The following is a 12,500-nucleotide window of genomic DNA, read 5'->3' as shown; positions in this document are numbered from 1 at the left end:
AAGCTTTTTACAAATATTGTTGATTTAAATTATCTTCAAAGAATGCAGGGTTACCCCCAATTTTCTTTTTGGATTTCAATAACACTTGTTCAGATCTGCTTTTCCCGCATATTCCGTAAACCGCGCAAAAATACCTTTGAATTAGTAGGCACCGTCCTTAATCAGTTGAGTGTGCTTGCTTCTTTTCCCTCCCTCCCTGCTATATTTTGGGGTAAGTATACATTTCACACACTGGTTTTTCTCAGTGATGTGTTGACAGGGTCTTGGGAGGTGGACTGTGGCTCGGTTGCCATGGTGACCTGCTTGCTGCTGAGGAGAGTGCTACTTCCTCTCTTGCTACCTTAACAGGACGTAGTCATGTACATACCTTGCAATAAATTGATGTAGCGTTTTAGATTTTCATTTAATTTTTTTTAATTATTTAATCCTTTATTTTAGTTCCCTGTAAAAGTAGCAATAATGTATTTGTTAACAATGAATTTGATACCCTAAATTCCAAGGACACACCATTGTCTTGGTTGAAGGGGCATGTCTCCCCCTCCTAACCCTAACCCCAACCCCCACCCTCCTTCATAAATATTACTTCTGATTAATAGGATAATAATAGTAAACGTAAAAATAATTTACGACTAATTATATGTGGAAATATAGACAATTTAATTTCATACAAGGCGGAAAGTATTCTTAATTATATGCAAGCAGGAGCTAATCAAGGGGAATCTCTGTCTCTACTAATTCCTGAGTCAAACCTTTCCCAAATACCGGTAGATTTATTTTTCAGAACAGGATTTTCCAAAGGAAAGTTCATGTATGTCATTTCCCTTGACACTAAGATACCTTTGTTTTGATGGACTTTTACAACAGAGGGCGTGCTAAATTTCCCAATTAGGGAGATTGGTTTTTATAGTGTTCAGTGAGCATGCTGAATCTCCCTAGGGAGGCGTTCTATAAATAAATGTACTCGGAAAAGGGTTGATTCCTATGCCAAGAATGGGAGATATAGGCTCTGCTTAATGAGCTCTTGATGGAAGTGGTAACAGGAGATCTGGATGAGTGTAGTAACATTTGATTTTTATAGGGAAAATCAGGGGCAACCAACGAGAATATAGTTCAAAACCACTTAAACATAGCATTGCTAAACGTATTTAGGTATTTAAACGGTAGATATAGGCATATTTTTATCCGAAAACTATAGGGATCAAAGCTTACCTTTTCGAAAATTTCAGCCAGAAAAAAGGCTCCCGAAAATTCTAGGTGACCTATTTAGAGTGAAAATCCGTTAAAAGTGGGCATTTATACCATTTTTTCAGATGTTCGAAAATCCTACGAGAGGCAGTCAAGCACGAAATTTTACAACAAATGTTCCGAAAATTCTAGATCTCAAATCGTCTTCTGAACAGATATTTTCCGAAAATTGACGTTGGGTGCCCCTGGAAAATGTCTGTTTACAATTTTCTGTCCACGTAAAGTGCCCGTAAGTTAAATTAGCAATGTCTTTGCTTATTTTTTGAGATGAGGCTGAGAGTATTCTCAGCAATATGGAAGGGGTGACGGAACAACTTCTGGACGAGAAGAAATTGATGAAGAAACTGGAAATGGATAAAGGAGAATTGAGAGAGAAGATCAAGCGTCTACAAAGTCAGCCTGATGCTATCAAGGTGAAGGAACAAGATTGCCAGAACCGATGCCAGGAACTGGAAATCAGATACACCGAAGAAAAGGAGAGGCTCTCGTTAATTGAAGACACTGTGCAGCGGATTGGAAAGAGCAAAGAGAGAGTCAAGATGATGGTGCACAATTTTGTACCTTCATTAAACCTGGATGATTATGAATAGCCTTTCTCTGGGTTCTTTTAATTCTTTTGATCACATATTTTGGAAAATTTGTTGAATGTGTTTCAAGATTTTTCAATGTAGTGCGTATGCAATTCTTATCTGCACAACTTGAGGGTTTAGCAGAAAATTGTCCTTCTAAACTGCTTGGAGTGAACATCTGAAAAAGATATGACAGAGAGAGCTCGCAATTGACGGAAAGTGAGCCGCTGTTTTCCCTTTTAACTTGTCTTCACTAGAGACGATTAAATCTTATTAAAACTATGGGAGACACCATTGTCCTGGCATTCGGAAAGCTCGCCTCATGTTGCCGTACGACAGGAACGGCGACGACAACTTCACCTCAAAATATAACTTTTAACTATGGTAAGTTTCTCGCGGTTAGGCCATCTCGCTCGCGTCGTACAATGTGGGCGAAGTATGCTAAAATGAATTGGTACGAGTGGTTTCAGAGTTAAAAATGAAGACTGAAAGATTCACATTTGTACGCTCGCGTTGTCGGCAAAACCTCAAATTTGGTGATTTCAGGTTGTTGCTGTCATATCATATCATATCATATCTTTATTTACCCTCGGATTTTTTAAAGTAGTTTGGTGTAGCTAATATCTCCGAGCATTTACCCTCCCAACCATGATACACCACAGAAGACAGACCACAACACCGGGAACTACATGCCCTACTCTTTACGACAAGTGTGCGGGTTCTTTTACGTCCCACAGGATTATGAACATTGAAGGGTTGTGAGACGGAACCTCCGGCTTATCGTCCTTATCCGAGAAGACTTGAGAGTCTAACCATTTGCGGATGTAATTACAAAGGCAGCACTTTCGATTCTCCTCAGTTATTTAAAGACCCCGAGTGTTGGTCCGGCCGGAGTTGAACTCACGACCTCCCGCGTGACAGCCCAGTGCTGAGCCACCGGTGCGCGGTGCAGAGGACCGCACGAAATTGTGCTAAAATGCGTGCTGCACGTGTGCAGCACGATTACTTTTCCTCTTTTGACCCATGATATTCTTGTTTCGTGGCGTTCTCGTTAAAACGGGGAGGTTAAGCACGCGCGTTTTTGAGGCGTTTTTGTGATTATTTCATCCTGTTTTCGTTGTACAATATGAGCGAGGTGTCCTTTAACTGACTAATAAAAGAGTTCGTCCCCAAAGAATCTGCAGTGCTGCGTCGATAAGGAGTGAACTCCTTTGAAGCCTGGTTTTCACTAGCCACGCAAGCATAAGTAGCTTATGCTAATTGAAAACGAACGTCGACATAAGCTTCAAAATCAACCGCGGAATCCGCCATTTTGTTCAAATGCTCAGACGCCGGGAATCTGGAGCAAGTGCTTCAATTGGCCAGACATAGCAAATTCCTTGTGCTTATGCTGTGTTTCGTTTTCACACAACGCAAGCGAACGCAAGCAGAAGCTCAAGCACAAGGAAATGGAAATATTTTGATCCTTGTGCTTGCGCATGCGCCTGTGCTTATGCTTGCGTCAACCCCGTTTTCACGATGAAATAAGCGCTCTTATGTTTGAACTTGTGCTAGTGCTTGCGTCGCTAGTGAAAACCAACCAGGCTTCAGCATCAGCCCTTCGCTCTGACGATGGGCTTGTGCTCGAAACAAAAAATAGGCATGGTTCGTACAGGTCATGGAAAACCTGCAAAATCATGGAATTGAAGTATTTCAGTTTCCAGGCCTGGAAAGTCATGGAATTTAATTGTCGGTCATGGAAAATTATAGTTACGTGTGGTACGTAAATTATTGCAGACGTGGAAGCAAGGACAAAATAAAATGCAGACGAATTATGTCAGAAAATGCCCCAAAAACAAGGATGATTTTGACAATTTTCGAAACTGGCAGCTCAGTAAACTTTAGGTCATGGAAAACTGAAAAAGTCATGGAAAAGGTCATGGAAAGTCATGGAATTTGAAAAACTCTTAAGAGTACGAACCCTGACAGGCCAAGTTGTTCGGTTTGTGATAAAAGCACCACGGAACTTGGCCAGATTACTATGTTCAACAAAACAATCATTTTGTGATATGGGGCCAAGCAAAATGGGCTCTCAGAATTGAGTATTGCATTTTAATTGTGCATGTTCCAAAATGGTCGTAAGTGAAAACCAGACTTTTCTCAATTGCAACCTGTTACCGATAAGCTCATCTGCTAGTTGTGACACCAAACTATATCACATGATTTGTCATGTGAATGTGGGATTCTCATTATTGTACCACGCAAACTTCTGTGCAAGAGACCCATAAACGATTTGAAAGATAATCACAAAAAAGTGAATCTTGCTAAATACGGAGTTGAAGATCTACGACGCGACGGTAACGAAAACGTCATTTAAAATTGCAAGTTCAGGTTTATTAATTCTTTTTTTCGTGATTATGTCGGTTTGTCTAACTTCTAAAAACTAGCTCAACTTTCCAGAAACTGAATTAGGAGGTGCAGTGTTGAAGTTACGGCAGAAAATTCAAATTCGCTGCCTTGTGTTCACGTTCTTCGTAAGACTTGAAAACTGGTCATTTTACGTCGCAGATGTGCCGAAAACGTGAAAGAAATGCACAAAAATGAATAAATGCACGTGCACAGCGTGCAAGCTATTGTTTTTCCTCATTAAATATGCAAATTTTGTGACGTTTTCGTTGCCGTCGCGTCGTTGATCTTAAGGTGGCTCAATGCAGTTTCCAGCACTTTCCAAGACGTAGATTTTTGATCGGTCATAATTACTACTCTTTATCAATTGATACTACAATTATGGTATCAAAATACTGCCCAATCACTAGCGAACACGTTGGTATTATTTTTGTGACACTATAGGTTACCATAGCAATACTATGACCTGCTAAAAACACCCTTAATTTCGGCTTTAAGCGCTTATATGTCAAAAACGGCACGGTGAAATTGTTCTTATAACAGAATTTTGATTAGCAGGATAAGATGTAACTTTTGGCAAAGTTTAAAAAAAGTATGTGCATGAGGTTCAGAGCCACCGAAAATTTTCGAAAAATTTAGACGGCTCTGAACCCAATGTACAGAATTTTTTTAACTGTGCCAAAAGTTACATCTTATCCTGCTAATCAAAATTCTGTAATAAGAAAAAATTTCACCTTGCCGTTTTTGAAATATTATGATAGATTTGAAATTAAGGGTGTTTTTAGCAGGTCATAGTATTGCTATGGTAACCTATTGTCACAAAAATAATACCAATGCGTTTGCTAGTGATTGGGCAGTATTTTGATACCATAATTGTACTATCAATTGATAAAGAGTAGTAATTATGATCCATCAAAAATCTATGTCTTTGAAAGTGCTGGAAACTGCATTGAGCCACCTTAAACTCCCTAAAGTCTTTTACACGCCGACGTTGAGGAGTAAAAAAAAAAAAACAAAGAAACATCAGCTGTGTTGGAGGAGTGGAATATTCTTGTGGGAACTGAAAATTTTTATGACAATTAGTTTGCAAATCAATGGCAGATGGACACACGAAAACACTATGATTTTGATTTTGTTGAGTTCTGGGCATTACTTTCTTGCGAGGTATGGGTACTAGTTCCCAGTTTCTAGCGTTTTTCAAGATGGCGCCCACTCTAACTTGCAGATATTATGCACCTATCAATGTTAAGTCTCAGGATGGGGCGGGGGTCGGGGGTGTCGGGCAAGGGGTAGGGATTTTGAGATGTTCTGACAAAATGCGTCAAATCCCCCACCCACGTGACAACATAATTGGCCAAAAGTATCAAAAGCCCCCATGCTGGGGCGAGTAAGGTGGCCAAAATAATACCCTTTTAATAGACTTTGCTGCACACAGTAAGAGTGCAATGTATGTGCCACTCACCTCTCGTTGAGCCACCTCTCACAAATGTGGGAAGTTCATTTGAACGCCTTCCGGGTATTTTCCAAGATGGCGGAGTTGCTTTTAGGCAACCTCGTTCCCAGGGCCTTTCCCTCATTACCTGGGGAGGGAAAAGCCTTGGGAACAAGGTTGATTTCCAAGCCTTCTTTTCGCATGACCAAAATCCCCACCCTGGGGACAGACCTCACAGTCAAAGCCCCCCCTCCCTAGGGCTTAACATTGATAAGTGCATTATAGGTACGTAAATATTTCTTTCATAAATTCTCCGGACCAGACCCTGATATATCATACATTAATTTGTTTTTCAGTATAAATTTCGTAAATTAAACATGGATACAATGAATGCTGTAAGTATTGTTCTCAAGAACGGCTTTTGTTGGAAAAAAAGTGCCAACAAATTTCGGCTTGGCAGATGATCAACCTGGCTTGGACAAATGCAGTATTTGTCAAGAAGACACATACCGCGATTAAACGATAGTCAATCTTTCATTTTAGTATACATTTGTTCAAGGATGATTCTACCGATGCAGTTATAGTGTACCACGTCTAATACTGCACTGACGGCGCGAAGAAGACTGAATGGTGGCAAAATAGTCAAGACGGAGCAAAAGGTTACTTTTAACTGACGGTACTTCTGGCACTGCCTTCGTCGCAGCTGAAGCTCTGTAATTGAGTTCTCTCTGTACTCTCGGTCCCATTAACCCAAGACAATGGGTTTAATTAATAGGAAAAAATAGAGCGAGTTTCAATCGAGTGTCGTAAAACCAAAAGCAAAGTAATTACTTTGGCCAATCAAAAAGGACGGAGACAATCCAGTAAACCAATCAAAACTCGAAGTAATTACACGCAGCCGACACAGAGCGCGGGAAAATGTGCTCGCGCGAGCCACGATTTGTTTGTGTTTCACTTCTAATTGGTTGAAAAAATGGCGCGAGAACTTTGAACCAATGTTTGAGTGAAGTGATGCAAAACCAAAGCAATTCGCTAATTACTTTCGACACTCAATTGAAAACCGCTCTAATGGCTCTTTAAGCCCTACCAACCACAGGAAGAAAAGGCCCTTTGTTTCGACAACCAATGAGGCTCTTGCCCCAGTCGTTCAAACGATGGATAGCGCTATCCGCCGGATAAATCACTATCCAGTGGATAAGTAACAGCGAAATCAATCGCGCTATCCAATGGATAGTGATTTATTCGGTGGATAGCGTTATCCACCCTTTGTGCAACTGAGGCCTGGTTGGTACATTAATGACAACAGGTGACATCAACGATATCATTGCTATAATGGTAGCCTGGATTGCGAGAGTTAAGGTGGCTCAAACCAGTTTCAACACTTGAAAGAAACGTTCTCAATAGGAGGATTGACACTACAACACTTTATCACTTGACAGCAATGTTATGGTACCATATCAAACACCAGTTATTGCTAAAAAATATTCGGTCATTTTTGTGATGTAAAACGTTAGCGTGGCAACAAGAAAGCTCTGCAAATACACCCCATATTTTGGCTTTAGTTGCTTATATCTCAAAAACCAACTCGGTGACCCCCATTTTTTATTTCTGAAATGCAATCAACATGCCGTGATAAAACTTTCTGCAAAGTTTAAAAAAAATTATGTGAAGCATATTTAAGAGCCACCTTAAATAATTAGAAATTTAAGGTAGCTCTGAATCCGCTCCACAATTTTTTTTAACTTTGCAGAGAGTTTCATCTTGGTCTGTTGATCACTTTTGTGAAATAAAAAATGGGGCTCACCGAGTTCGTTTTTGAGATATAAGCAACTAAAGCCAAAATATAGGGTGTTTCTGCAAGGCTTTCCTGTTGCCATGGTAACTTAATACGTCACAAAAAGGACTGCACCTTGTTCAGCAATAATTGATGTTTTACATGGTACCATAACATTGGTGTTATGTGATAAAGTGTTGGAATGACAATCTTTCTAATAAAAGGGTCTCTTAAAAGTGTTGAAACTGGTTTGAGCCACCTTAAATGCAAAAGACCCCCAAGCAGGTAAGGGTATGCTGCTTGTTGTTTATTTGTTGCAAGGCATTCTCTTGTCGTTATCTTCTTGCGGCCAGCTTTTCCTCTACGACGGATTTGTCGAAGTAAAAACAAAACAGCAAGAAGTGCCATCCATTTCATTTCGGACGCCAACTTCAACTCCAAGTTGGGAAGACACCTGATTCGGACATTCGATTTTATTTGATGATTGACAGCCCAGGCTCAGCCAATTGTTTAAAAGGGTCGCTCATGGTGGGGAATTTACCTCGAGAGGCAGAAAATATCAAAAATATTGAAACTTTTCTTACTGCCGCACAAGGAGAAGATCTCCCCAAAATCTCGCTGTACACGTAAAGAAATGGTTGAGCTACAGCTACCTCGCGAGGCGCTTTGCTCAGCTTTGACTTATTTGTGCAGCGGGCATTTAAGGCGGAAAAGGCGGGAAAAAAAACTTTGAGCACGTTCAGCACACTGTGCACGCAATACATGCACGTGTTTTACATTCATGTGCTTTTTTTTTCATTCCTTGAGAATAATTTGTTTCGCTTGGTCTTTCATCTTTAACTTCGTTCAGACCAGTTTCTTTCTCGCGGGGTAAGTAGGCCGCTTTAATCAAACCAGAAGGGTCTTGAGTGTTTACAACGCGAATTCATATTTTGATACGGTTTTCTTATTACATTGTCCGTCATTCCCTCTTGTAAAAGGATTGAAATGGTTGGTGTGCGCAAAACGTCAGCGAATGAACCACTGTACGAACATTCATCTCAGGGGTGAGAGTTTTGCCAATGGGCTATCGGTTGAGATGGTGTTACGTTTCCATAGTTTCCTATCAGAGGTTTCCAAGAGGCATCCTACGGGGGTTAAAACTGCTTTTTGCTTTCAAAGAAAAAATGCCATTCTCAGGCCGTTTGCCTTATTAAGCCTACGCTATGACCAACAGCAAAACACGAGTTCTCGTACAATCACCAAAGTTATGCCTGGGTTACGTCGGGGCGGGATTAAACCTAGATAAATGGCCAGTTGGGAAGACAGTGTGTTGGTAGGCCTGTGGTGAGCGCGCTAGGATGGAGAAGTGTCGTCTCATGGAAAAACCATTATATCCGATGAACAACTCCATTGGTTCTGAAGGCGCTTATCCATTTGATACTGAATGATTTCTTTAGTCTGAATTTTTCAAAAGATAGGTTTCACTATTATCCGGGGAATGACTTACTAGTAGTAGCTAAAACCAATTAATTTAGCTTCTTGTAAATGAACAAGTAACCATGCTGTGGAATTAGTTCATTTTAGCTTATTCGTTTTTTCTTTTGTAATTCTTTTATTTTTTCAACCCACAGGAACCACAACGCATTGCCACAGATTGAGGAGTCTACGTAAAGACAAACGTTGAAAAAACAAGAAAATGTATGTTTTCGTTTTATTGCAACGATTTTAATATCGATAACAGACATAACCATATCCCTTTAGGTAATGTTGAGAAAGCTTCTACGTCTTCTGCCTCGGTTGAGCTTCTAGCTCGAGCTCGAGGTTTGCGCAAAACCACTGGGAATTATTTCTGTTCGCCTAAAAGACGCAATAAATGTCGGTCAAAACAGTAAACTGCATAAAAGACGAAAAAGATTCTGGACATTCAGCCTTTACTTGTGCGATCAAAAATGCCTCTTTCCTGCCTAAATTCGGAAACTGTATCAGATACCATGTCTCAAACCATCCCCTTTAACTTGCCTGAAAGCCGAACTGATTATAAAAAAGAATAAATAAATTTCATATTATATTTAGTCATTTGATGGGGCACTGCAAACCGGCTAGTAGATATTTATTTTCGGTCGAAACCATCTGTAACTCAAAACTCAATAATGTACCTCACATATTTCGGACATAAGGAAAAGAAACGTTTGTTTAGTTTCCCAATCAAGGAAAGCATACTTTCACCCACACACCCCTCCCCAATAATTAACCCAAACACGCAATTTTGGTTGAAGCACATTGAGCTAAGAAAAAAGTGACACACTGATTTCGTAATTACCGGAATCTCTTGTCAAATTATCAAACATTGAATGTATAAGGAAGTTTACTTTTTGTCTTGTTTACTTAATGAAAAAATCGCATGTTTTAATCATCAATTTGCTCAAAATACACAATACTCGCGTTGCTAAAGTAGGATTTCAAGGGGTCTTCATTTAATTTCTGACTTAGAGTGTAAGATGGCTTTGAGTTCGTTCAAAATTCGCAAACAAGCGTCTGATAAAGAGAAGCTCTCAGAAGAAAGGTCTGCATATTTAGCGTCAATCGCGGGCCATTGACTCCGCGAAAACGAGACGCTTCACAGTTTGAGGAATGTCGACCCAGAGCGCAAATTCAAAGAATGAAGAACGCTTTCCGCACGTTGTCATTCCGTTCAGAACCGACTATCGGAGAAGAGTGCCTGAGAAGATCAGCAAAATGCGCTGCTGAAGCACCAAGCGCAAGGGGCGACCTTGTTGTTGAAAAGAAATACGAAGATTTGATTCACGACTTCGTGCCTGATTGCTTGGAGCATATTCAGAATTTCCATCATTACCGGAGCGATCTGGCAAGGATAAACTCCGCCTTCAAGGTAATATATCTAAGCGACAGTGAAAGGACAGCAAATAGCGAGAACGATCTTAGAAAGGTATATAAACAATATGTCAAAAGTGTAAGCCCGAATTCTTCTTTTAAAGGTCATTTGCAAAGGGTCCGTGGGAATACCATGCAACCAGAAAAGATAGAAAACACGAACGAGGTTGCCAAGGATACTTTAACTTTGTCTCAAAAATGCAGATACGAGGGCATCCAAAAGTGTGACAGGAGAGTACTGACTTGAAGCAAGCACGAGATATTCTAATCTTGAGGTTTTAGGGGAAGATACCTGGCGAAGCTGCACAGATTCCAATGAATCGAGTTGGAGAAGAAACAGCGATTACCGAGTCCGAGTGATGGCAGCGAGGATGATGCAACAAGTGACATTGAAGATCCACGTGGCAGGCTCGAAAAGGCGGCTGGGAAGTCCATGCCGAGCCAGCCGAGTTTTCAAAGTATTGACAGCAATTTTTCTGGTACAAAACCTCCGGTCACTACCCCCAACAGAATGTCCAGAGGATCGTCCGTACGAACGCTTGTTAATGAAAACCGCAAAGGCGATAAAAGTGTTAAGCTCAATGGAACATCGTTTAGGCTAGAACCCTCAGCGTGGCAAGCAAAACAGAATCACTGTCCCCACGGCCTTGCACCATTTCATTCACGTTTCCCACATCTTAAAGCGAGTTCTCTTCCTTCAAGCCCCACGAGACAAAGATGGAGTGAAACGGCAACTCCTCCTTGGCAACAATACAGAGTTCTCTGCGATGCATTTCGACCAAACAACTCGCCTTAGAGCGTCGTGTGCCGGAAACGTTACCCCAATGGGTATAAAAGACCAAATTTTGTGTCCACCACAGAGCTTGAGTACTATATTCATGTTGTATCCGAAGCGTATGTGTGAATGAGATATGTATGTGTGAATAAACTTGTTTAAACTTTAAACTTTCTGTACTGTGTTTGCCGGAATGGCTATAGCAGTTTAAAAGCGCATTTCTTAGAGAATCCAGGAAGGTGACAGTGGAAGTAGCAGCTCGTGGTTCAGATGCATATTTATGTAAACCCTGATACAGTTTAACTGTTACCCTAATTAGTTATTTGTCTGAATTATAGAAAGATCTTTCTATGTAAGTAAAGATTTGCTCATTTCAAGTCAGAGACTTGCAAACAACGGGAAATAATGTACAAAAGTTTTACACGCATGTGGAAAGACGGTATGTTGCTCAGGAAATGTTTTTGTTCCACTTGTTGCACTCGCATGACATAACCTGTTGCAAATCATACGGCCTGTGTTTAACCGTGCTGAACGTCAGGCAATTTACTCGTTAATAGAGACGCTATTGAAGGCCAATAAGATTAACCATTTACTAACACTTTTAAGATGACCGCTTTTTTGGCATCCTCTGTGATTATCGCCGATCTACTAGGATCTACAATAGTCTGCGATCGTCTGAAATCACATGACAACTGTGAAAATACCAAGAAAGGATATTGTTGTGCGTTGATAAACAGCTTTCAACATCTCCATTAATAAAGAAATCTCTACGAGTAAAAAGTTTTTATTGCTAAAATTGCGTTCATAACTTCGAGGATCATAGCTCCACTTGATTTCATATCCGCAATTTAATGTATGCCTCCTTTCATATATCATTTCATTCGTTGGTTCATTCATTGCATGAGAAGCCACAAATGACCAGCTCCTTACGTCAATGGCTTCATAGCGCAGTTGGTCAGAGCGTCGCAGCGGTTTTTCAGGTTTCTCTAAGCTATTGCTAAAATCGCGTTCATAACTGTGAGGATCATAGCTTCACTTGAGGAAACCTCAGTCTATAAAACTCCAACCTATATGCTTGAGAAATAACTTATGACAGCAGCTGGATAGAATCCCCTCCAATACACCCAAAAAAAGGAGTTGATCATCCACATCAGTGGTTTATGCCTAACTGATCAAAAACGAAAACAAAAATGTAATGAGCGTATCGTAGTTTTATGTATTTACTGTGCGCAAATTAGATAAGAGTACTAGTGTTCTTCTGCCATGGGTGGGGTGGGTGGGTTCCCCAGTACAGTCACAAATGAGTCTATTTTTAGAATACCCGTTCCTGCAAAATTCAGTTGTCATTTCCCTGAAAAAACATGGCAAAAGCAGTCACGCGTGACATCGCTTCATCTGATTGGTTAAAATTGGCGGCCTTTTGTTTGTTTTCGCGCGAAAAGTGTA

The 12,500-nt window shown here is 40.5% G+C and overlaps 1 pseudogene; it reads left to right on the top strand.

Annotated features, from left to right (window-relative positions):
• LOC138029710 (uncharacterized) overlaps positions 1 to 1,915 on the top strand; it is a 3,884-nt pseudogene extending 1,969 nt beyond the window's left edge.
• The last annotated feature ends 10,585 nt before the right edge of the window (positions 1,916 to 12,500 follow it).

This window comes from Montipora capricornis, chromosome 13 (genome assembly GCF_036669925.1).
Source record: "Montipora capricornis isolate CH-2021 chromosome 13, ASM3666992v2, whole genome shotgun sequence".
Lineage (NCBI taxonomy): Eukaryota > Metazoa > Cnidaria > Anthozoa > Scleractinia > Acroporidae > Montipora > Montipora capricornis.
The sequence above is the reverse complement of the archived record's forward strand: the minus strand, read 5'-3'. Positions and strand labels throughout refer to the sequence as shown.